At 53.2% G+C, this 22,596-nt stretch overlaps 2 long non-coding RNA genes across 4 annotated transcripts; one reads left to right on the top strand and one right to left on the bottom strand.

Annotated features, from left to right (window-relative positions):
* Nucleotides 1–6,554: 6,554 nt before the first annotated feature.
* LOC128153498 (uncharacterized) lies at nt 6,555–14,196 on the bottom strand. 2 transcript variants are annotated; one of them, XR_008238978.1, is made up of 4 exons: nt 13,577–14,196; nt 7,895–7,993; nt 7,341–7,401; nt 6,555–7,204 (listed from the first exon to the last, which is right to left on the bottom strand). It is a non-coding gene; the product is annotated as an uncharacterized LOC128153498 (long non-coding RNA). The 2 variants fall into 2 exon arrangements; XR_008238977.1 differs by lacking the exons at nt 6,555–7,204; nt 7,341–7,401; nt 7,895–7,993 and adding exons at nt 9,982–10,089; nt 10,558–10,616.
* Nucleotides 14,197–15,734: 1,538 nt separating this feature from the next.
* LOC128153522 (uncharacterized) lies at nt 15,735–21,109 on the top strand. 2 transcript variants are annotated; one of them, XR_008238995.1, is made up of 3 exons: nt 15,735–15,924; nt 16,220–16,264; nt 20,409–21,109. It is a non-coding gene; the product is annotated as an uncharacterized LOC128153522 (long non-coding RNA). The 2 variants fall into 2 exon arrangements; XR_008238994.1 differs by lacking the exon at nt 16,220–16,264 and having other exon boundaries at nt 20,465–21,109.
* Nucleotides 21,110–22,596: the final 1,487 nt, after the last annotated feature.

Here is a 22,596-nt window from a genome sequence, read left to right as displayed (position 1 = left end):
CGGAATAGAACTCCTTAACACCAACGTGAAGTTAAGAAGCGGGCACTTCGTTTATCGCAGCGCTGGGGACACGGGGGATCGCTCCTCCAAAGGCGTGTCCCACTTAGTATCAAAATCCGTCAGTTTTTACAGACTTTTTCTGTCAGGTCATTGTTACGTAAGCTCTTTCCATAAAAAGGCATACTATGCTCGTTCTTAAATTTAACCTTTCTAAGGATTGGTCCTTTGATTATATAAGCTTATCAATATTCTTATTTAAAAACAATCATTGGTCAGTTACACTTAGCTCTACTGACTGGAATCTTCGATACTCAAATCAAGATGGGAAGGGTAAGGGGGTTTCCAAGCAGCAAACTGGCGTCCACGACGGTTTCCTTCGTTTCTTGAAAAGGAACATAGAAAAACCTGTAACTTCCTGGTGAGGTTTCTAGGGTTAGCTATTTCCAACCTTAACAATATTAAGGTTCCAATAGTCACACGTAACGCAGTTCCTAAAGTTTCTATGGCTACGTTTCAAACGTAACAATCCTATACGTTACGCTTCACAATTTTACTTCTTAATCAAACCTAACTCTTCTATGTGATTAAATTTTGATTTCTTTACCAGAATATTTGCAACAGCTGGAGCCCAGCAGGAACAGGGGGGGCACGGCCCGACCCCCCCCAGCGCCTCACCTCCTCCTCCCCTGGGCTCCCTCACGGCCCCTCGCCCCGTGCAAAGGGAGCGCAAACGCAGCCCGGAGGGCAACGGGGCCGGCCGGCCGGTGTCCGTTCGGTCAGTCGCGCGCCTAACGAGTCCTGCCAGCGAGTCCGCTCCGGGGCTCGGGGCCCCCCCCGACGCTCCCCCTGCCCCTGGGACACCTCTGATAGCATATTTCCATACATTCTGTATGGCACGTCTAAATAGTTTTGGATGGTTTTAATATTTTGCACCAGCCGTGGAAACTGGTTTGCTGCTAGGTGACTGTAAAAGTGAGATTTAGTAAATAATTATTAGAAATCTTACACTAACACGATGATTGAAACAATAGACAAAAGTATAGCCGAGCAATTAACTAGCAGAGGTAGGTACTCCTAAGTTTTGCAGTTCTTTGCTCTTATGACTAGATGAGAACAATGCTGAAACTGACCGCATGCGATTGAAACTGCGTTAAGCTTTAAGATCAAAGAACCAAGGACAAGAATAAAGACTTCAAGGACAGCCAGCAAGAACTTCAAATGGGCCGGTGGTCGCAAAAGCAGCCCTTCGTCTCAAATGGATCCTTCATTGCGCGTGATCGGATGTAGGCAGTGCTATGATAATCAGTTGCCATCATTTTTATGTATACGTATACTAATCTGATTCATATGCAATTAGTTAGTCTATATGACCTGTTTGTGCTAAAGCTGTGGCACGCACGCTAGGTGGAACTATCCCCCGTGCATCCAGCGCTGCAATGAAGAATGCCCGCTTTCTAAAACTCCAAAACGAGCCTTAGAGAGTTTCTTGGACCGGCTTTTCAGTATCAGAGGTACAAGGGAGGAAAGGAAAACAAAAAAAAGCAGCGGTGTGGGAAAGAGAGGGGGCCAGGGGAGGGGCAGGGAGGGACCAGAACGCAGAAGAGGGGAGAGAGAGACAGGGCCCTGAGGGCCCGGGGCTCACCACAGCTCTGTTTCTTGGCGCTGCCAGCAGGCTTTGCCAGTTCAGACGCTTCTTTCGGCTCCTCTCCCGCTCCCCTCCTCTTCCGTAACTCCGGCTGCACGGCCGTCCTCCCCCTAGGAGAACACGCGTCTCGCAGGTCTTGCAAGACGAGGCTTCCTAGGCACGGAGCCTCGCTCGCCCGCACGCCACGCGGCCGTACCGCACCGTCGGTGCTGCACACGGACCCTGCGGTGCACCCTGGCGGTCTGACCTGCTGTGGGCTACAAAGAGGGATCCTTCCACACGCGGAGAGGCAGGCTCTCTCTTGCCTGCAGCGGGAGGCAGCTGCCGGCCGGGCGGCCGGCCGGCCTTCCATTTCTTCTTCTCTACCTTTCTCTGGCCTCTCCAGCTTCAGCCGCAGCAGCTCCTGGCCACAGCCGGTAAGTGCCCTGCCTGTCCCTTTGTGCTCCCACGCCGCGCGGAGAGGGAGGCCCGGCAGAGGCAGCCCATGCAAGCTTTCCTTTCCGGCAGCGTTTCCTTACCGGGAGGAAGCAACGAGCGCGGCGGCACCTCCCGCCGGCGCCGCATTGCCGTTACCGTCGGACGGCACGTGCGGGACGGGGGCAGCCCCGCGCACTCGCAGCCTCCGAGCTGCAGTACCGAACATTGGTCGCAGGGTGGCAGCGGCGAGCGCTTGGCACGAGGCGCCAGCGCGGCTCCCCAGCGGCAGTACCGAACATTGGTCACGAGGTGGCGTAAGAGAGCGGCGGCGAAAGGCGCCGCCAGCGCGCATGCGCGGATCCCGAGCTCCTGTGCCGCGTTCTGGTTGCCAGGCAACAGCAGGAGGGCGGCAAAACGCGCCACCGCGCATGCGCGCCTCCCGAACGCCAGGACCGCCTTCTGGTTGCTAGGCAACAGCACGAGCGCCGTAAACCGCGCCACCGCGCATGCGCGGTTGCCGAGGCGTCGTGTCGCGCTACGGTTGCTAGGCAACAGCGGCGAGCGCCGTAAACGGCGCACCGCGCATGCGCGCCTCCCCGCTGCCGTACAGCGTCTCGGTCGCTAGGCAACAGCACGGGCGCCGTAAAGCCCGGCACCGCGCATGCGCGGTTGCAGAGGCGTCGTGTCGCGCTACGGTTGCTAGGCAACAGCGGCGAGCGCCGTAAAAGGCGCACCGCGCATGCGCGCCTCCCCGCTGCCGTACAGCGTCTCGGCCGCTAGGCAACAGCACGTGCGCCGTAAAGCCCGGCACCGCGCATGCGCGGTTGCAGAGGCGTCGTGTCGCGCTACGGTTGCTAGGCAACAGCGGCGAGCGTCGTAAAAGGCGCACCGCGCATGCGCGGTTTCCGAGCTGCCGTACAGCGTCTCGGTCGCTAGGCAACAGCACGGGCGCCGTAAAGCCCGGCACCGCGCATGCGCGGTTGCAGAGGCGTCGTGTCGCGCTACGGTTGCTAGGCAACAGCGGCGAGCGCCGTAAAAGGCGCACCGCGCATGCGCGCCTCCGAGCTGCCGTACAGCGTCTCGGTCGCTAGGCAACAGCACGGGCGCCGTAAAGCCCGGCACCGCGCATGCGCGGTTGCAGAGGCGTCGTGTCGCGCTACGGTTGCTAGGCAACAGCGGCGAGCGCCGTAAACGGCGCACCGCGCATGCGCGCCTCCCCGCTGCCGTACAGCGTCTCGGTCGCTAGGCAACAGCACGGGCGCCGTAAAGCCCGGCACCGCGCATGCGCGGTTGCAGAGGCGTCGTGTCGCGCTACGGTTGCTAGGCAACAGCGGCGAGCGCCGTAAAAGGCGCACCGCGCATGCGCGCCTCCCCGCTGCCGTACAGCGTCTCGGTCGCTAGGCAACAGCACGTGCGCCGTGAAGCCCGGCACCGCGCATGCGCGGTTGCAGAGGCGTCGTGTCGCGCTACGGTTGCTAGGCAACAGCGGCGAGCGCCGTAAACGGCGCACCGCGCATGCGCGCCTCCCCGCTGCCGTACAGCGTCTCGGTCGCTAGGCAACAGCACGGGCGCCGTAAAGCCCGGCACCGCGCATGCGCGGTTGCAGAGGCGTCGTGTCGCGCTACGGTTGCTAGGCAACAGCGGCGAGCGCCGTAAAAGGCGCACCGCGCATGCGCGCCTCCGAGCTGCCGTACAGCGTCTCGGTCGCTAGGCAACAGCACGGGCGCCGTAAAGCCCGGCACCGCGCATGCGCGGTTGCAGAGGCGTCGTGTCGCGCTACGGTTGCTAGGCAACAGCGGCGAGCGCCGTAAAAGGCGCACCGCGCATGCGCGCCTCCCCGCTGCCGTACAGCGTCTCGGTCGCTAGGCAACAGCACGTGCGCCGTGAAGCCCGGCACCGCGCATGCGCGGTTGCAGAGGCGTCGTGTCGCGCTACGGTTGCTAGGCAACAGCGGCGAGCGCCGTAAACGGCGCACCGCGCATGCGCGCCTCCCCGCTGCCGTACAGCGTCTCGGTCGCTAGGCAACAGCACGGGCGCCGTAAAGCCCGGCACCGCGCATGCGCGGTTGCAGAGGCGTCGTGTCGCGCTACGGTTGCTAGGCAACAGCGGCGAGCGCCGTAAAAGGCGCACCGCGCATGCGCGCCTCCGAGCTGCCGTACAGCGTCTCGGTCGCTAGGCAACAGCACGGGCGCCGTAAAGCCCGGCACCGCGCATGCGCGGTTGCAGAGGCGTCGTGTCGCGCTACGGTTGCTAGGCAACAGCGGCGAGCGCCGTAAAAGGCGCACCGCGCATGCGCGCCTCCCCGCTGCCGTACAGCGTCTCGGTCGCTAGGCAACAGCACGTGCGCCGTGAAGCCCGGCACCGCGCATGCGCGGTTGCAGAGGCGTCGTGTCGCGCTACGGTTGCTAGGCAACAGCGGCGAGCGCCGTAAAAGGCGCACCGCGCATGCGCGCCTCCGAGCTGCCGTACAGCGTCTCGGTTGCTAGGCAACAGCACGAGCGCCGTAAAGCCCGGCACCGCGCATGCGCGGTTGCAGAGGCGTCGTGTCGCGCTACGGTTGCTAGGCAACAGCGGCGAGCGCCGTAAAAGGACCAGCGCGCATGCGCGCATCCCCACCTGCCGTACAGCCTCTCCGTTACCAGGCAACAGCGGGGGCCCAGCCACACGCACCACCGCGCATGCGCGCCTCCCCAACGCCACTTCCCACCTTCGCTCGCCGGCCAGCAGCACCCCCGCAACGATCCTCTTCTGAGCATCAGCTGGATGAGACACCACTGACAGCTCAGCCCAGTAGAGACCAGCCACAGGCGGCAGCTACTTACTGGGGGCACAGGGCTTACGTTTCCCTGCCCTTTCCCCACTCGCAGCCCGGGCAGTCCTCTTCATTGCCTCCGTTCCAAAAAGCACCCGAGTGGCTGGAGCCTTTACAGCAGTCAAGCGCAAACAACAGACAATGCGGGCGGTCGCTTCTGTCCCTGCCCCCCCACCCCATTCTCTAGAGAGGAGAAGCAGCACAGGGAACCTGCAAACGGCAGGGGGGGTTGCCCTGGACCAAGCCCCAGGGTCTGCTGTATCCGTCTGCACGTGGCATCAGGGTTGTGGGAGGGACAGCAGCCAGTCAACAGATGCTGGCGAGAGATTTAAAAAAAAAAAAAAATAACGCCTGGTTCAGGTGACAGCCTGAAGGCAGGCCACGAGAGACCCAAAGCTGCTTCGCGCCAGAGGGGCAGCTCTGTTCAGCAGGAAACGGCGCGTCCCAGCGGACCGGATGCGAGCGGCCGACCTGCAAGTGAGCGATACCCTGGCGATCCTGGGGCTCTGTTGGGGCGGGCGCACCTTTCCTCACCTCTGTGCTATCACAACTCTGCTCTCCTAATCCTGCACGCACGCAAGGCTTCTTGTGCGGGGCTCGTCTCTTATCGAAGAGACGCTGCACGGTGTTACTTACCGCCCTGCCCTCCGGCGTGCAAAGTAATTAGACGGGAAGCAGGGAAAGCAAAAGAGGCGCGTCGGGATATTAGATGTCCTCAGCAGATGACCGTAGAGCCCTCGAGGTTCCATCTTTGCTCCCTACAGGAGCGTGGCTCCGCACTCCTTGCCGCTCCCGCCAGCAAGCGTCACAATTGCCCTTTGCTGCCTGCAACGCGCAGTACCTGCACGGCCCGAGTACTGCTGCTTACGGAGCAAGAGGCGCTCGCTATAAAGCGGCAATGAAGAACAAGGACGGCCCGTCAAGACGGCAGGAGGAACACAGAGAGCCTCCAGCATTAGCCAGGCAGGGCTTCCAACTCACCTCGTGTCGTGGTTTAACGCCAGCCGGCAACGAAGCCCCACGCGACCGCTCGCTCGCTCCCCCGCCCCCAGTGGGACGGGGAGACAATCGGAAGGGCGGAAGTGGGAAAACTCGTGGCTTGAAACAAAACCAGTTGAATCATTAAAAAGAAACAACAACAACAACAACTTGTAAGGAAAAGAAGAAAAAAAAATGACAGAGAATGGGGTGCAGGCAGCATGCCAGGGGTCTGAAGCCTGACGGATGATGGGGGGGGTGGGTGTGTGGAATAGGGGGGGGGGGGGGCGGGCAGGAGATAGGAGAGCAGGGGATGCGGGGGGAAACAACTCGCGTGGGTTAAAAACTCGCGTGGGTGAAGGGGGCAGGCCGGAGCAACAGGGGGGCATATGGGGGAGAAACACACACGGGGGGAGGGTACAAAGGTGCACGGGGGGACACGGGTGGGGATGACCTACCCCAGGGAGTCCACCCGGGATGATCCACAGCAGGTAACTCACCTGGGATAACCCGCAACAGAGAATCCACACCAGATCATCCACACTGGGAGGACCCCCAGCAATGCCCCTCAAACTGCCTGTGCTTCACCCCCAATCTTCCCCAAACTGGGGAGTTTTCTGCTTTTTCAAAATACTCGGTTTGGGGTATGTTTCAGTGCTTTTCCACAACATAAAAAGGGGAGATCTTTTGGTTGTGGTTTTGTGCGTGAAAATGGGGTGGGTTTTTTTGCTTTCCAGCTGCACAAATCCAGGTGGATTTGGCTTTCCCAGGAGTCCCAAATTCGTTCGGTGTTTTCCGTTGCAGACCCAGAATCAGGGGGTTTGGGGTTGTCCTGGTTTCGGCTGGAATAAAGTTAATTTTCTTCTGAGTAGCTAGTACAGGGCCATTTTGGATTTAGGATGAGAACAATGTTGACAACACACCGACGCTTTAGTTGTTGCTAAGCAGTGTTTATACTAAGTCAAGGACCTTCCAGCTTCTCATACCACCCTGCCAGCGGAGGCTGGGGGTGCACAAGAAGAGTCGCTGAGCTAAAGGAGGATTCCAGGTAAACAGGTCAGCTCGAAATACACCAGCTCCTTTAAAAGTTAAGAGCGATTTGAACGCTTAAAATCAGCATTTAGGCTAATTGATGCCATTTTGAACACCTTCTTAGCATACAAGTAAACACTCTTGCCGGTGTTGGAAAACGTCTCCTCCCTTCCTTACAGCACTGCTGCAGGGAGATAACCCTGGGAGGCTGCGGGACGAGGTCGTATGCAATCAGAATCTATGCTTACGGATCCACCGCAACAGCTACAGCCCTTGCGCTGCTGCTGCTGCTTTGCATCTTGCTTGTTTGGTGAATAAAGCTGAAAGTGAAGTGGAAAACTTCAAAAAGCAAAATGAAAAATAAAGAATAAATCTCAGTAATTCACTTTACACTAAAAGGGTGTGCCCATGTTTATATACATCCAATAAAAATACATTACTGAAGCAGTAACTCACCAAAACCACCTCAGGACTCACTGTCACTAGTTACAAGGCTGCTGATGCTTCCTGGGAAAACCTGGAAAACACACGGAAGCGACGCCAGTTTGTCCTGTTTTGTCCGCGTCTCCTCTTTGACCTTGATTGCTTTTAGTACAGGTGCTAGTTATCTCAGTAAGGTTGTCGAGTACTCCTATAAGATATTTAAAAAACCTCATTGACTGCAGAAGCATAAAGCTTTTATCGTGAAAACAAAGCCCGTTTCTTCTGAACAGCTGAACTCTTACGAACAGTTCCTCCCCTCTTTTAGTACAAAATTATTTTCACGGTATCATTTACTAGTAAGCGCACGGAAACAGAAGATTACATGCTTTCAGGAAGAGGAAATAGACAGAGGGAAGTCAACTTGGCGTAGGCGTAACGTGCTCCAGAACAGACCTTAGTTTTAGTATTCGTATTAAAGTATTTCACAGAAAAAATGTGGAAGGAGAGTTGGCACATTCTTAATGTTAACTTTAAAGTCCATACTACAAGTACCTTTGGAAAAATGCAGACACACATCGTAGGCGTACCTTGTACTTGCAGACCACTACGGAATCTTTCCATCTGTCTTGTACTTTCACTGCAGAAGAAAGGGCAACCACGGTGAAATGGTGGCAGCTGACGTCCACCTGAGAGAGGGGGAAAAAAAAACCCCAACAAACAAAAAAACAAAACAAAACAAAAAACTTTAGCATAAAACTGGGTAGGAATCCAAAGCTGCCTTTTTTTGCGAAGGTTTGTGAAGACAGTACGACTGAGCAGAGCAAAAAGTATTTTTGCATCATCTTCGGTACAGCTGTTGACACAGGCCACTAAAGCTTTTGCATTTTTCAGACAACTGTGCTTTTTTTCTTTTTTTTTTTTTTTTTTGACTCATTGGTAACTTTAGTTTCACTAGAACTCACTTTCCTAGATACACGCAGGTGACAGACATAGAGACCTACATACATTTTCTCAAGCCTTAGTATAGCCAAGACTTCATCACCCTATATGTCCCAAGTTGAGTATTTTTGCTAAAGAGCACAGCAACACATCTGTCCTTGTGAACTGCCTCGTTGCAAAAAAGGAATGATTTTTTCCAGGCCGTTGCTCCAAACGGTCAAGATCTTTTAAATCAGCAGTTGCGCCACCAAACCCGCTCAGGGTCCCTCCTAGCTTTTGACTGCCCTGAGATTTAACAGGCACACGCTCCATTCCATCTTCCAACAGCAAAAACACGTTAACGCTCTCGGACCCAGAGCGCAACCCTACAGATGTCCACACACACACCCCTTGCCGTTTTGATGAGGAGCCACCGAGCATCCCTGCGAGCACAGCTGCACGCGCCAGATCGGTTTCACCTACGCCGCCAGTGACCGGTTTCGATGAATGTAGTTTCTGACGCTTTAAACCGAAAACCGTATCTCGATGCTTCGCCACAGTAGAAACGACCCATCGCTAGAATGCTACAAAAACGCAGCAACACAAATTGCAAACCCACAGCAGCAACAGCTCCAGAAATATTTAGACCAGGAACAAGGGAGAAAAATAAAACAGCTTCATCTCACGCGCAGGGGAGCGGCAGGCAGAGAAAAGGGTCGGCATTCTGAGCCCTTACAGAAAACGGGCATTCTCCTTCCATTCCTCAGCCCGTCCGTTAAGGTCTCAATACCGCAACGCTACTACGGCAACGTCGAGAGTAGGGAACAACAGCCCTGCCGCTGGACTTGCCAGTGACCCATGCTATTTACCCAGCAGGATGCGTACGCAGAGGGACACGTTTTGCCACGCACAACCCTGAACTTCCTGAAAATTTACGTTTACCAAAAAAAAGCCATTTGGAACATATTGCCAAACAACATTTGGCAATAAAGCTTTGATGCGTTTGACACACGCAAATTTTTGGTCACTTGCTATTTGCTTCCTGTTGCTGCTGCTGTTCTTCCTTCAGAAATTCTACTTGTAGCCAAGTTATTCACTACTGGTTCAAGCATTTGCCTTCCTGGTATTACCAGCACATTCACAGAGGCAAGTAACTTAATTGCTCTTCTACGATTATCCAAATGACAATTACAGCCATGAAAGAGAAGGAGAGGTCAGGCAGCAGAAGAGCTCTGCAGGCTGGCACCAGTCAATAATGCACTCTTTAAAAACAAACAACAACAAAACAAAACCGTGACCCTGTATCCTTTTTTTTTTTTTTTTTTTTTTTTTCTTTCAGAGCTCATCCCTGCCTCAGCATTTTGTCTCGTCAGAGCATGAAGCGCAGGTGACCCGTACCCTGACGACTTTTGCGTGAGATGAATGCCTGTTCAGAAATAGTCCAGATCTGCAGGACTGGCGTCATTTTTATGGTTTTAATCATCATAACTCAGATTTTATTTACTCACGCATTTGTGAGGAAAGTAATTAACTTTTAGACACTGCCTCTCCTTTTTTTTGAGGGGGGGGGGGTGGGGGGGGGGTGGAATGTGTTAGAGACTGAAAAAAATTACGATTCAGAGCTCCCAACCATGACAGAGTGGTGGAGAAAGCAATGAAAGCAAAGACCAACGGCAGCAACATTAACTGAAAGCTGGCTTTAATTCCGATCACGTACTTAAGCGACTCTCCAAGTCTACGCCTCGGTCCGATGAACGACTAGTCCTTTTTTGGAAGGACGAACTTTTTTAGTTAAAAGGCCTAGACTGAAGACTCCGCTGAACGGAATGGGGATTGTGCCACGGGACAACATGCCATCAACACTCTTAATGGGGAAGGGAAAAAAAAAAATCAAACAAAAATCAAGTTTAAGTACCCGTTTCCATCATGTTTCACCCATTACATTTCTACTGGCATCTAGGTGCTCAAAAGTGAACTACAGGGACACCACATATTCCTAAAAATTCAGTTATACATAAAAAAATAAAAGGCTATCTCCAACTTGCCCATAAAATCAGTATGAACAGAGAGAAGAGAAACACTCGACCCTAAAGAAGCTAACAGGCAGCTCTGAATTTACCAGACATGAAATTTCGTTCTTTCACCTGAAACACAAACGTATCAAGGGACCAGTTCAGGAACAGGGCACGATCTGTTAACAGCAATTTTTCCATCAGCTCTTCTGCACTAGCAGCAAATTTGCCTTTTCTGTGGGTTTAACGTGGAGCATCTGTAGTGCCCTCGAACTCGCAAGTGCTTCTCTCCGCTCCCCCAGCCTGATACGTGCGATTACCTGAGCAGCAAGCGGAATTAACCACGCAGGATTTTCTTCGTGTGACGCGGAAGGTGACACTGGGAAAAGAGGAGACAAAGAAATGAACCTGCTTGTCACACCCAGCCAGCGGTGAAAAGACAGGGGAGGATTCTGCCGGAAGGGCTCTGCACCCCAGGAGCTCCCGCCGGCCGGTTTCTCTCCCCTTTGCCCGGTACCGAGGGGACGACGACACCTCGCCCGCACCCCCTCGCGGGGGGGGGCTGCCCCAGGAGAGCCGGGGGACCCCCACCTCGCTTCTGCCCGCGGGAACGGACCGGGCGAGACCCTCCACGCAGAGAGAGGAGCGTGGCGTGGATCGCATCCCCGAGGGAAGAGGCCGGTCTCCCCGCTGGCAGAAGGACAACTCACCTCCCTGCTGCTCGGAGCCGCTCGCTGCAGACAGCCCTGCCTGCGCCGGGCCGCTCTTCAGCCGTGCTGGGAGCGTGGTCCGGCCGACGGACGCTCCAGCGAAAAGACGCTCCAGCTCATCGCGGCTCCTGCTCGTTCCAGCCGCAGGTACTTTTGCCTCTGGCTAACGCACGCTCCAGACAGCGGACGCCCCGCCTCGTTCCAGCTCCCGCTTGCTACAGTTCTGGCTCACTGAAGCCCCAGCTCCGCGGTGAAGCTCCGGCTGATTTCAGCTGCTTCTCCTTACAAGCTCCAGCTATGTGCAACGGCCTGGGCTTTCCATAAGGTTGTATATCAACTGCTGTCAAAACCGGAGCATTAGGATTAAACATCAGAGTTACACGCCGTATAAACATTCGTTAGTTTGGGCGATGAATTACTGAACAAATATTCTGAGCAGCGCAGAAAGAAGAGCTGCACTCAAAGAGGGCACGTGGGGTCTGAAAAGCGCCTTTCCCCCCACAGACCATCGCAGATGTTGAGTTCGGCCTGCTGCGTGCCGGCCTCCCGAACTTCGGCGTCCGACACAACCAGACCCCCATCTCCAGGGAGGGTCCACGCACCCTGCCCACCCCCTGCTTACCCCCGCAGCTCCCCACACCCTCCCACCCGCCTGCCAAAACAGCCAAGCCGGCTCCCGCTTTTGGCCCCCACGCCGGCTGACTCGGGGCCCATTTGGGAGCCAAAAAACCCGGCTGCCGAGCCTGTTCTCAAGGCCCAAAAACGCAGGGCCGGACCTCTGTTTCTGGGCCCAAAGCCGCGCAGCAGCTCGGTCTGTTTCCGAGCCCCAAAATCAGCCAGGCGAGCCTGTTGTCAAGCCCCAGGAACAGAAAACTTGTTCTCCATTTCTGACCCTGCAGCGCCCACGGGCGACGCCGAGCGTAGCCACCCCACAGCCCTGCACCCCCGGGGCCCCACGCGCAGTTTTGGGGAGTGCTCGGGACCTGCGGAGGGCCCGGCCCCACGCCTCTGCGGGGCAGCCCCAGCACAGGCAGGGCGTCGCTTCACGATCGCCGTTTCAGGCTTTATTTCCCCGCCACGGCCAGGCCCCCACCCCAAACCCCCGAGCCGAAGCACCCCCGCGGGTAGCCGGGCCCAGCCACCTGGAAAACAAGAAAACCAAAGAGGGAACAAGACAGAGAACGTGGGGAGAGGCAAGGAGACGGACACAGAAACAGAGAGAGCGCGAGAGGGATAGGGAGCAGGACAGAGAGATGGAGCGAGAAAGGAAAAAGGGACGGGAGGCAGAACCAAAAGAAAGAGACACAAGGACGGGGAGCAGGACAAAGGGACGGAAGAGAAAAAAAAAACAGCGACGGGCTGCAGGACAGAGATGAAGGGATTAAATAGACACAGGGAGCACGACAGGAGGACAAAGAGAGACAAAAGGGACAAAGAGCAGGCCAGCATCGGAGGGGAGAAAACCAACTGCGATGGGCAGTGGGAGAGAGATACGGAAAAAGAAAAAAATACTGAGGAACAGAAAAAAGAAAGAAGAGACAGCTAGCTGGACAGGGGGACACAGTTAGAAAGGACGGGGGAGGGAACGGGGCAGAGAGAGACAGACAGAAAAGGTAGCAAAAGAAAGCAAGGCAGAGGGACAGCAGGGCGGGGAGGGGGGGAAGGGACAGGGGTCTGGACGGAGATGGAGAAATAAGCAGCAGGGACAGAGGAAAAGAGACAGAAAGAGGGACAGGGAACATGGCAGAGAAGGACAAATCAGGACAGCGGCAGGACGGAGATAAAAAACTGGGACGGTCCTCACGACAGAGAGGAATACAAATACAAGCAGGGAGCGGGACAAAGGTATACAGCGAGAAACGACGGGACAGGAAGCAAGGCAGAGCGACAGACAAGAACAATGACAACGAGAGAGAGAGAGAGAGACAGACAGACAGAGACCGTGAGAAGCACAGGGGGTTGGGGAATTTAGAAAAAGAAGTATCAGGAGCCCTGCAGAGAGAGGGAGGGTGAATAAAAAAGGGGCAGGAAGCAGCACAAAGGGTCAGAGAGAGTAAGAGATGAACAGGAAGGAGGACGGGGACAGTGAGATCCAGAATGACAAAAATAAACAGCAACAGCGAGCAAGACAAAGGGACAGAGAGAGAAAGAGAAAGTAGAAAGAAGAGAGATAGGAAGGCAGGGACACAGAGCGGCACGTACAGGCGCAGAGAGGAAAAGAACGCCAGGGAACAGGCCAGAGAAATTGGGAGGCGGGGAAAGAGGTGGATGCAGATCAGGACAAGGAGATGGAAAAGGAAAAAACAGCGACTGGCTGCAGGACAAAGACGGGGGGCGGCGGGGGGGGGAAGAGGGAGAGGGAGCAGGACAAGAACGCAGAGAGAAAAAGGAAGGGGGGGCAGTCGAACAAGAGAGAGAAAGGGGGAGAGGAAGAGGGAGCAGGACAAGAGAATAGACAGAAGAGGAGAGATACAGGGAAGAAAAAAAAAAAAAAACAAAAAAACACAAACACCACCCAAAAAACCCCAAACGTCACAGCAGCATGGGAAAGCGAGGGGGCCAGGAGAGGGGGAGGGAGGGACCGGGACGCACAAGACGAGCGACAGGGCCTCGAGGGCCCAGGACTCACCACAGCTCTCGCTCTTGGAGCTGCCAGGAGACCTTGCCAGCTCAGACGCTTCTTTCTCCTTCTCTCCTCCCTTCCTCTTCTGGAACTCCCGTCGCTTGGCTGTCCTCCACGTAACGGAACACGCGAGCGTCTCACAGCTCTTACGAGATGAGGCCTCCTAGACACGTAGCCTCGCTCGCTCGCTACGTGGCAGTACCCCGCTGCTGGTCGTGCATACAGACCCTGGCGGTCTGACCTGCTGCGGACTACGAGGAGGGATGCTCCCACACCCGGAGAGGCAGGCTCTCTCTTGCCTGCAGCGGGAGGCAGCTGCCAGCCAGACGGCCTTCCGCTGCTTCTTCTTTACCTTTCTGTGGCCTCTCCAGCTTCCGCAGCTCCTGCCCACAGCCAGTAAGCGCTCCGCCTGTCCCTCTGCGCTCCCGCGCCGCGAGGAGAGGGAGGCCAGGCAGAGACAGCCCACGCAAGCCTGAGGCTGCTGCAGTCAACGGCATCCCCAGGGGACGAACGGACAACCGCACCCACAGCGTGGCCTCTGGGAGAGGGAAAGAGGCAGCAGTGACCGTTATTACCGCAGCTCGACCCTGGCCGGAGCCCCTCCTTCCGCAGGGGCTTCCGCAGACGCCGCTCGTCCCCCGCGCCGCTGCTAACGGCACCCCCGTTAAGGGAGACTCGAGACCACCGCAGGGCCAGCTTGCTGCCCTCGCGACAGGGCTCGGGGCTGCCTGCGGCTACAGCACAGGCTTCGGGGGAGGGGCTGGAGCTGGGGGCAGCCGCACGGGCCGAGCGGGGCCGGGGGAGCTCTGGCGACTCGGGCAGGCGCCCGCTGGCCGCGCCTGGGGGGTGCCCGCCTCCGTCCCCTCTTCCCTTCTACCGGCTCTCTCTCGGGGAACTCCCCGGCGCTGCCCTGGCCCGGCTCGCCTCCGGCCGACCGGCAGCCTGCCGCGGCGGCCGCTTCGCAGCTTCCCGTCCCGCCAGCCCCGGGCGGCCAGCGGGCAGGAGGCACCCCGCGCCCCCGCCCCCGCCGGAGGGGATCGCTCGCCTCACCCGCGGTCCCGGCGCTCGCCCGCTGCCGCCGAGACCCGCGCGCCGCCACGCTGCTCCCGGGGACCGCGCATGCGCCGGAGGGGCCGGAGCCGGCGCGCGAACGCCGGGCTGCCCCACGCGCAGGACGGCGCATGCGCCCGGGAGGGCTGGTCAGGGAGCGGGCGCAGCGGGAAGCCCGCGGAAAACCACGCGAAACCGGCAACGCTCCTGCGTCTGACCTGGTCGCACTCCGGGGGCCGCGGCGGCGGCAGCAGCGAGGACTACGCCGCGCCCGAGAGCCACGCGGCTGCCCGGCCGCCGAGTCCGCGGAAACTACAGCTCCCGGCATGCCCCGAGGGGACGCCGCTTCCGTTTCCGCCCACCCCCACGCCCGCGCAGCCGCAGTCCCCGCCGAGCCCCCAGCGCCGCTCCGGGCAGCTCCGGCGCGCTCCCGCCGCCGGCTCCGGCACGGCGCGGCACCCCCCGCCCGGCTCCGGCTCCGGTCAGTCCCCGCCGCCGCCGCTGCTCCGGCACGGCACCCCCCGCCCGGCTCCGGGCAGCGCCCGCCGCCGCCGCCGCTCCGGCACGGCGCGGCCCCGCCCCGCTGCCGCTCCGCGCGTCCGGCACGGACCCCGCCGTCCTCCTCGGGGCTTTCCCCGGGACCCGCCGGGCGATTGCGCAAGCCCCGCCACGGGGCCCGAGCCCCCCCCGGCCCACGTGCTCCCGGCCCCCCGCGAGCCCCCAGGGCCCGGGCCCCGGCCCCGCCCCCCCCGGCCTCGGCACAGGCGGCCCCCACCTCCCCCGGGCCACCCCCGCCTGGGACGTTCGCGGTCCGAGGGGCGCCCGGCCCCGCTCACCTTCTCCCGAGGGGCAGCCGCAGCCCGGCCACCGCTCCGCTCCGCTCCTGCCTGGGCTCCCACCGGCCCCGCCGCGGCCCCTCCCCCGGCAGCCCCCCCTTTCCAGGGAGGGGCCGTCGCCATCAGCCTCACTGCCCGCACCTGGGGCTCCTCCAGCCCCGGCCCGCAGCTGTGGTACCGAAAGCCAGAATAAAACTCCACAACACCCATGGGAAGTTCAGAAGCAGGCGCTTCGTTTATGGAATGAAAGATGTCAAAGTAAGATGACTCTTGACGAGCTGTTCACTGGGGTAAAAATACAGATTTTAATACCCGTCTTATTTTAGTTCTAAGACTTGGCAATTGCCAGGTATCATCTTTTCGATTTACCCAGGTCCACCGTCGAGGCCACAAGGGAGATTTCTTCCAGAGAGAGGAGAGAGTTATTAAGTCTAAAGTCCATTATTTGCTTTTGTCCTTCAGGAAAAGGTGAGTGGATCGTATATCATCACTAGTCACCCAAACAGTTAACCCTAAACTTTTCACCTGTCCTTTAATACAGTCAATTCCAAGCTAATTTTTTTCCATTATTAAGAGGGGAGCCAGGATCATTTAAAATATTATTCCACTTTCTACAGATACATCCCCCATCTTAGAGCTTTAGCTACTAGAGAAGGTCTTTGGATTTTGGGGTCAGAGGAGTTGCAAGTCTAAACTTTCATACCCTTCTCTTTAGGATGTGTGATTTTTCTCTCTTTGTCTAAACCAATCTAAATTTCCATAGATGGTCCTGACTCTGGGTGGATCTAACAAGGATCCTGGAACTCCAGTAAATTCCAAACATCGTTTTATATTTTAAATAGGATCCCAAGTTCCTTTTCGCACTTGTCTCTACGGTTTTGCCAGCTGACAGCCCCAAGGGGTGTTTGTACAAGTCTCTCCCGAAGGGCGATAAATTAATTCTTTTGTCCGTGAGGTGGATGGTTTGGTAATGTTATAATTCAAAATGCTATAATTCCTTCTTTCAAATTTAAAAAAATAATTGCCTTTTAAATCCATCCAATTTAATTTGCTAAAATGATTCTCATTGTTCTACGTCTTTTCTCAAGTTTTGGTTAAATTCAATGTCAGTATTCTCCACGGAACTAGATTTTCATCTGACTTTGGAATCGGAAGGCAGGCTGTTATCGAGGTTAAATTTTGTGTCTTTACAAAACTTTGAATCAATTCCAAAACTAGAATTTTTTTTTTTTTAATCAAAATTACAGAAACGGTTAATATCAAGATTAATAGCTCAAACAATAATTGTTTCATTTTGTTTATCTTGTGTTTAGAACCCCTCAAAAAAAATACTTAAACCCTATAACACACAAAAAGATTACTGCCCTTGACAATATTCCTAATAGCAACCCCAATATTATAAACTTTACACAATTATTTTCCCAAATAGATAACGTGAAACTTACTTACAGGTTTTCAGTTTCAAAGGGCCAGTTTCTTTAGACTTCCAATTTCCTGTTGGTGCTTTCTTTAGTCTTGAATAATGAAGCCAAGGTTCTTCTCCCAGACCTTTACTGCTGTAAGCGTTCTTAAAATGACTCGATACGGTCCTTTCCACTTCTCAGTGATTTTATATATATTCAATCTCCTGGTCGGAAGGGATGCGCTGCTACGTCCACTTCTAAGGGTCCAGCTGCGGAGACATACTGACGAAGTTCTTGAAAAGAATTTCTTAAAGAAATCATAACACCTTTTAAAAACATATCTCCAAAGCCACTCAAGATACTCAGAACATAGGTCTCTTGATACGGTCTTTCATATAACATTGCATAATGACTTAAATTTTCTTTCTCTTCTGGCTATACTCTGATTCTTAATAGAGCCATGGGTAAGGCTTTAACCCACGTGAGTGAGTGAGGTTTCCTGACAAATTTTACTCAACTGTTGCTTAAGGGTATAGTTCATTCTCTTTCTTCCCCGCCCCCCCTTGCTTGTGGTCTATATGGGGTGTGATAGTCTCAATCTATAGATAATATTTTGCTCAACTTGTCTCATCATCTTTGCTATAAAATGAGGGCCATTGTCAGATGACATTCTTACAGGCACCCCATATTTTGGTATTATCTCTTTGAGCAAGACTTTAACTACTTCTCTTGCTTTGTTGGTGCGACAAGGGAAAGCCTCGGGCCACCCAGTAAAGAGATCAACTAAAACTAGGGTAGATCCTTCTTTTCAAGGCAATTCTATAAAATCAATTTGCTAGTATTCCCCTAAAAAATTTCCTTATTTAATAATTCCAAAGATAATCTTATTACTGATTTGGGGATCATTTTATATATAAATTTCACATCCGCTTATAATTGTTTAAACAATCTTTGTCATATTTTACTTTCTGTTCCCCGATAGCCTTTGTTATGTTCAGCTCGGGCAATTTCTCTTATTATTGTGGGCGGGACTATTATTTGACCTGTCGGTATTACAGCCTGTCCTGTTTCATTTTGTTAGCCTGCAATCTAACAATTAATTCTTCCATCTTTTTCATTATAATTTGGAGTTTCTTTAGGCAATTTTATACTTTTCTCTGGAACTAGCGCTAGGATGCCTTTTTCTGCAGCCTCTTTAGCAGCTTTATCAGCCAGTCGGTTACCTGCGTTAGGAACAGTCTTACCTAATTGATGCGCTTTACAGCGCGTTACCGTGACCGCTGTTGGTTTTTGAACGGTTTCTAACAATTTCGGTATTTGTTCTGCATGCTGAATGGTGGTTCCTTGTGCAGATAACAGTCCTCTCTCTCTCCATATCGCTCCATGCGCACGTACTACTCCAAAAGCGTACTTTGAGTCTGTCCAAATGTTGACTCGCTTTCCTTGACTTAGTTCCAGAGCTCGAATAAGAGCTCTCAATTCAGCCTTTTGGGCAGATATCATCGAAGGCAAAGTTCGCAACGCAATTACCTCCTCGGTTGTTATTGTCTATCTCGATAAACGTTTTCCTTCACAGATGAAACCGCTTCCGTCGGTATAGAGTTCCCAGTCTGTTTCTTCTAGCGGCACATCTCAGAGATCCAGTCAGCTGGGGTAAACTCTTTCGATTGTCTGCAAGCAGTCACGTTCCAGTTCTCCTTTAACTTGACCGGTTGTTGAAAACGCAACAGGGTTAACGGTGGTAGTAGTTCTTAAGTAAACATCATCTTGTTCCAGCAACACCACTCGGTATTTCAGCATTCTGCTAGGGGATAACCAATGCCCCCCTTTCTGTTTTAGCGCAACAGTTATCGTATGGGAAACGTACAGCGATCCTTTGTCCTCAGGTGAACTTACGAGCTTCCTGGATCAGTAGCGCAGTTGCAGCGACGGCTCTCAGACGACCGGAGCATCCCAGACGCACGTGATCTAATCGCTTCGAGAAGTAGGCCACAGCTCGCCCACTTGGCCCTAAATATTGGGCCAGGATGCCCAGAGCTATACCTCTTCTTTCGCGAGTGAAAAGTTCAAATGTCTTTGTGAGATCTGGCAGGCCTAGGGCTGGCACCCCTATTACAGCCTGTTTCAATTCTTTGAAAGTAGCTTTCTCGGCATCAGTGACGTGCGGAAAACAGACTCCGCAGTCAGTGAGATTGTAAAGTAGGTATGTTCATCCGGCGCTGGGCAGCACGGGGGGTAGTCCCACCAAAGTCGTGCGCACCCGACTCGGCAGTTTGTCTCAAGTTTATACAGTCAAGTGTTACATATTCACAATACGCCTATACATATGCGTGACCTATCCCCGCTTCCTATTAAAATTAGCTCCGAGAGGTCATTTCCATAGTCTCCTCTCAACTGCGCTTGCGCAGTGCCTCTTTATGGTGGTCGTCTGGTGGTCGCAGAGATGAAGAGAGATGACTCCTCTTCGTCACCGCTAGTAACCTTTTTTCTTGCGCAGGCTCAGTGATTTCTTGGTATTCACCCAAGCCGCAAGACCGGTCTTAGCTGGCTCTTGGGGCCTGCTCCTGCTTCTTATCGGGAGCTGTCTCTACCTCATTGGCTGGTCCTTGGGACCAGCTCTTCTTATCAAAGACTGTCTTTGCCTCAGCTAATTTCAACAATGTAAGCGCTAAACATCATCTCTCATCCCCCTTTATTATGTCTACTGAGATTCTTTTGACTCCCCTTGTCTCATCAGTCCAATCCATCGTTTGAGGTTTTGAGCTGCTCCTATAAAGGTCGGACCAGCAAGCCACAACTGATAATCTACAGGTGACACCACGCAACCATTCCCGGAAATGCTCGTCATTAATTTGTTAGTCTTAGGTTCGGAGAGACGACAAATTGCCTCTTTGCTCTCAGTTCCTAATTGTCTCTGTCCTTTTAGGATTTTAAAACTCAAATAAGTTTCTTCTTTCTGGGTTATTTGGGTTTTTTCTTTTGACACTCGCTATCCACTGATTCCCAAAGAGTTCAAAAAGTTAATAGTTAACTTTGTGCATTGTTCTTCCATCTCAGCTACAATTAACAGATCATCCATACATTTCAACAAGATTTCTTGATTATTTTCTTTCTTCCAAAGCTCTAATTCTCGTGCCAATGGATTTCCAAAAATGGTAAGACTATTCTTAGAGCCTTGAGGCAAGACTGTCCGTGTATATTGTCTTTTTCTCCCAGTCTCAGGATTTTCCCATTCAAAAGCAAAAAGCTCTTGACTGTTGGGATCCAAGGGAATACAGAAAAAGGCATCTTTTCAGTCTAACGCTGTGAACCGTTCTCGTTTCTCTGTTAGGGTTGTTAACAAAGTATAAGGATTTGCTGCTACCGGATGAATATCTTGTACTATTTGATTTATTGCTCTGAGGTGTTGAACTAATCTATAATCTTTTTCATTAGCCTTTTAACAGGCAAGGTCGGGGTGTTATATTTGGATTCACATTCTGTTAACAATTTATATCTTAAAAATTTTTGTATTATCAATACTAACCCTTTCCGGCTTTCCAGTTTTAGGGGGTATGGCTTAATTCTTAGCGGATTCGATCCTGGCTTTAAATCAAGTCTCACAGGTTCTGCTTTTTGGATTTACCGGGAACTTCCCAGTCCAGACGATTGGAATTACAGCATTATACTTTGACTGGTATGATCTTCTGCTTTCGGTAACCATCCTGTAACAACAAAGCCACTGCTTCGATACGTTTAGTTTCTGGAATTAAAATTTTAATCTCTCCATTTTTTAATTTAATTTCTGCCTCTAAGTTCTCCAGTAGATCTCCCCTTAACAGGAGTTTAGGAGAATTTGGCACGTACAAAAACTGCCGAGTGACCCGTTGCTTTCCTAATTTCATTGTTAAAGATTTAAAGAAGGGTCTAGTTTCTCGTTCACTTGTTGCACCAACACCACCAATTTCTTCAAAACTTAACTCTCCCTCTAAGGTATTTAAAACTGAAAAGGTGACTCTAGCGTCAATTCAAATTCAATTTTCTGTTCTCCCAGTTTAGCTGTAACCAGAGCTTCTGCTGGGAGACTCCCCTCCGGTCCCCGTCAGCTGCGTTCACTTAAAAAGAACAAATCTACCTATGGCACTTCATTCCATTTACTCTCTCTCCTACAAAACAACAGTAATTGCAATATAGTATTATAACTCAAAGTTCTGTTTGTTTCCCATTTTTCCTGCAATTCACCCCAGTGTGCCAATAAACATCCCAACGGTGATGTTTTTGGTATCTTTTCATCAGCAGTTCTATTTCCTGCACTCTTATTCTTAAACAATTTTGCTAGTGCCATTATACTTATATACATTCAAATCCCAAATACCAAACAAACGCAAATGACAGTTGTCCCAAATAATACACAAAGTCCAACCCAGCAATAGCTTTCGCTTACGACTTAGGGGCAGACGCCTAGGCTTCCACTGCAAACGGGTACCCTCCAAGCCCCAACCCTGCGAAGCTTTCGCCGCGCCTCACGGGCAGGCTTTCCAAACAAATTCCAAAGAAGCAGCGCCTTACCTTTTTTCCAGGGAACGCCGCGAGGAGCTTTGTGAGTCGAGGGCGATGGTTCTCCCCGAGAATACCTCGGCGCCGGCCGGAGTTTGATCGACACTCGATCTCGTCCGGTCTCACTCGCAAGGTCCCGTCTGGGTCGCCAAAACCGTTACCGAAATCCGGAATAGAACTCCTTAACACCAACGTGAAGTTAAGAAGCGGGCACTTCGTTTATCGCAGCGCTGGGGACACGGGGGATCGCTCCTCCAAAGGCGTGTCCCACTTAGTATCAAAATCCGTCAGTTTTTACAGACTTTTTCTGTCAGGTCATTGTTACGTAAGCTCTTTCCATAAAAAGGCATACTATGCTCGTTCTTAAATTTAACCTTTCTAAGGATTGGTCCTTTGATTATATAAGCTTATCAATATTCTTATTTAAAAACAATCATTGGTCAGTTACACTTAGCTCTACTGACTGGAATCTTCGATACTCAAATCAAGATGGGAAGGGTAAGGGGGTTTCCAAGCAGCAAACTGGCGTCCACGACGGTTTCCTTCGTTTCTTGAAAAGGAACATAGAAAAACCTGTAACTTCCTGGTGAGGTTTCTAGGGTTAGCTATTTCCAACCTTAACAATATTAAGGTTCCAATAGTCACACGTAACGCAGTTCCTAAAGTTTCTATGGCTACGTTTCAAACGTAACAATCCTATACGTTACGCTTCACAATTTTACTTCTTAATCAAACCTAACTCTTCTATGTGATTAAATTTTGATTTCTTTACCAGAATATTTGCAACAGCTGGAGCCCAGCAGGAACAGGGGGGGCACGGCCCGACCCCCCCCAGCGCCTCACCTCCTCCTCCCCTGGGCTCCCTCACGGCCCCTCGCCCCGTGCAAAGGGAGCGCAAACGCAGCCCGGAGGGCAACGGGGCCGGCCGGCCGGTGTCCGTTCGGTCAGTCGCGCGCCTAACGAGTCCTGCCAGCGAGTCCGCTCCGGGGCTCGGGGCCCCCCCCGACGCTCCCCCTGCCCCTGGGACACCTCTGATAGCATATTTCCATACATTCTGTATGGCACGTCTAAATAGTTTTGGATGGTTTTAATATTTTGCACCAGCCGTGGAAACTGGTTTGCTGCTAGGTGACTGTAAAAGTGAGATTTAGTAAATAATTATTAGAAATCTTACACTAACACGATGATTGAAACAATAGAC

This window comes from Harpia harpyja, chromosome 17, assembly GCF_026419915.1.
Source record: "Harpia harpyja isolate bHarHar1 chromosome 17, bHarHar1 primary haplotype, whole genome shotgun sequence".
In the NCBI taxonomy this organism is placed as follows: Eukaryota; Metazoa; Chordata; class Aves; order Accipitriformes; family Accipitridae; genus Harpia; species Harpia harpyja.
Note: the sequence above shows the minus strand (reverse complement) of the source record. Positions and strands in the feature narration are given on the sequence as shown.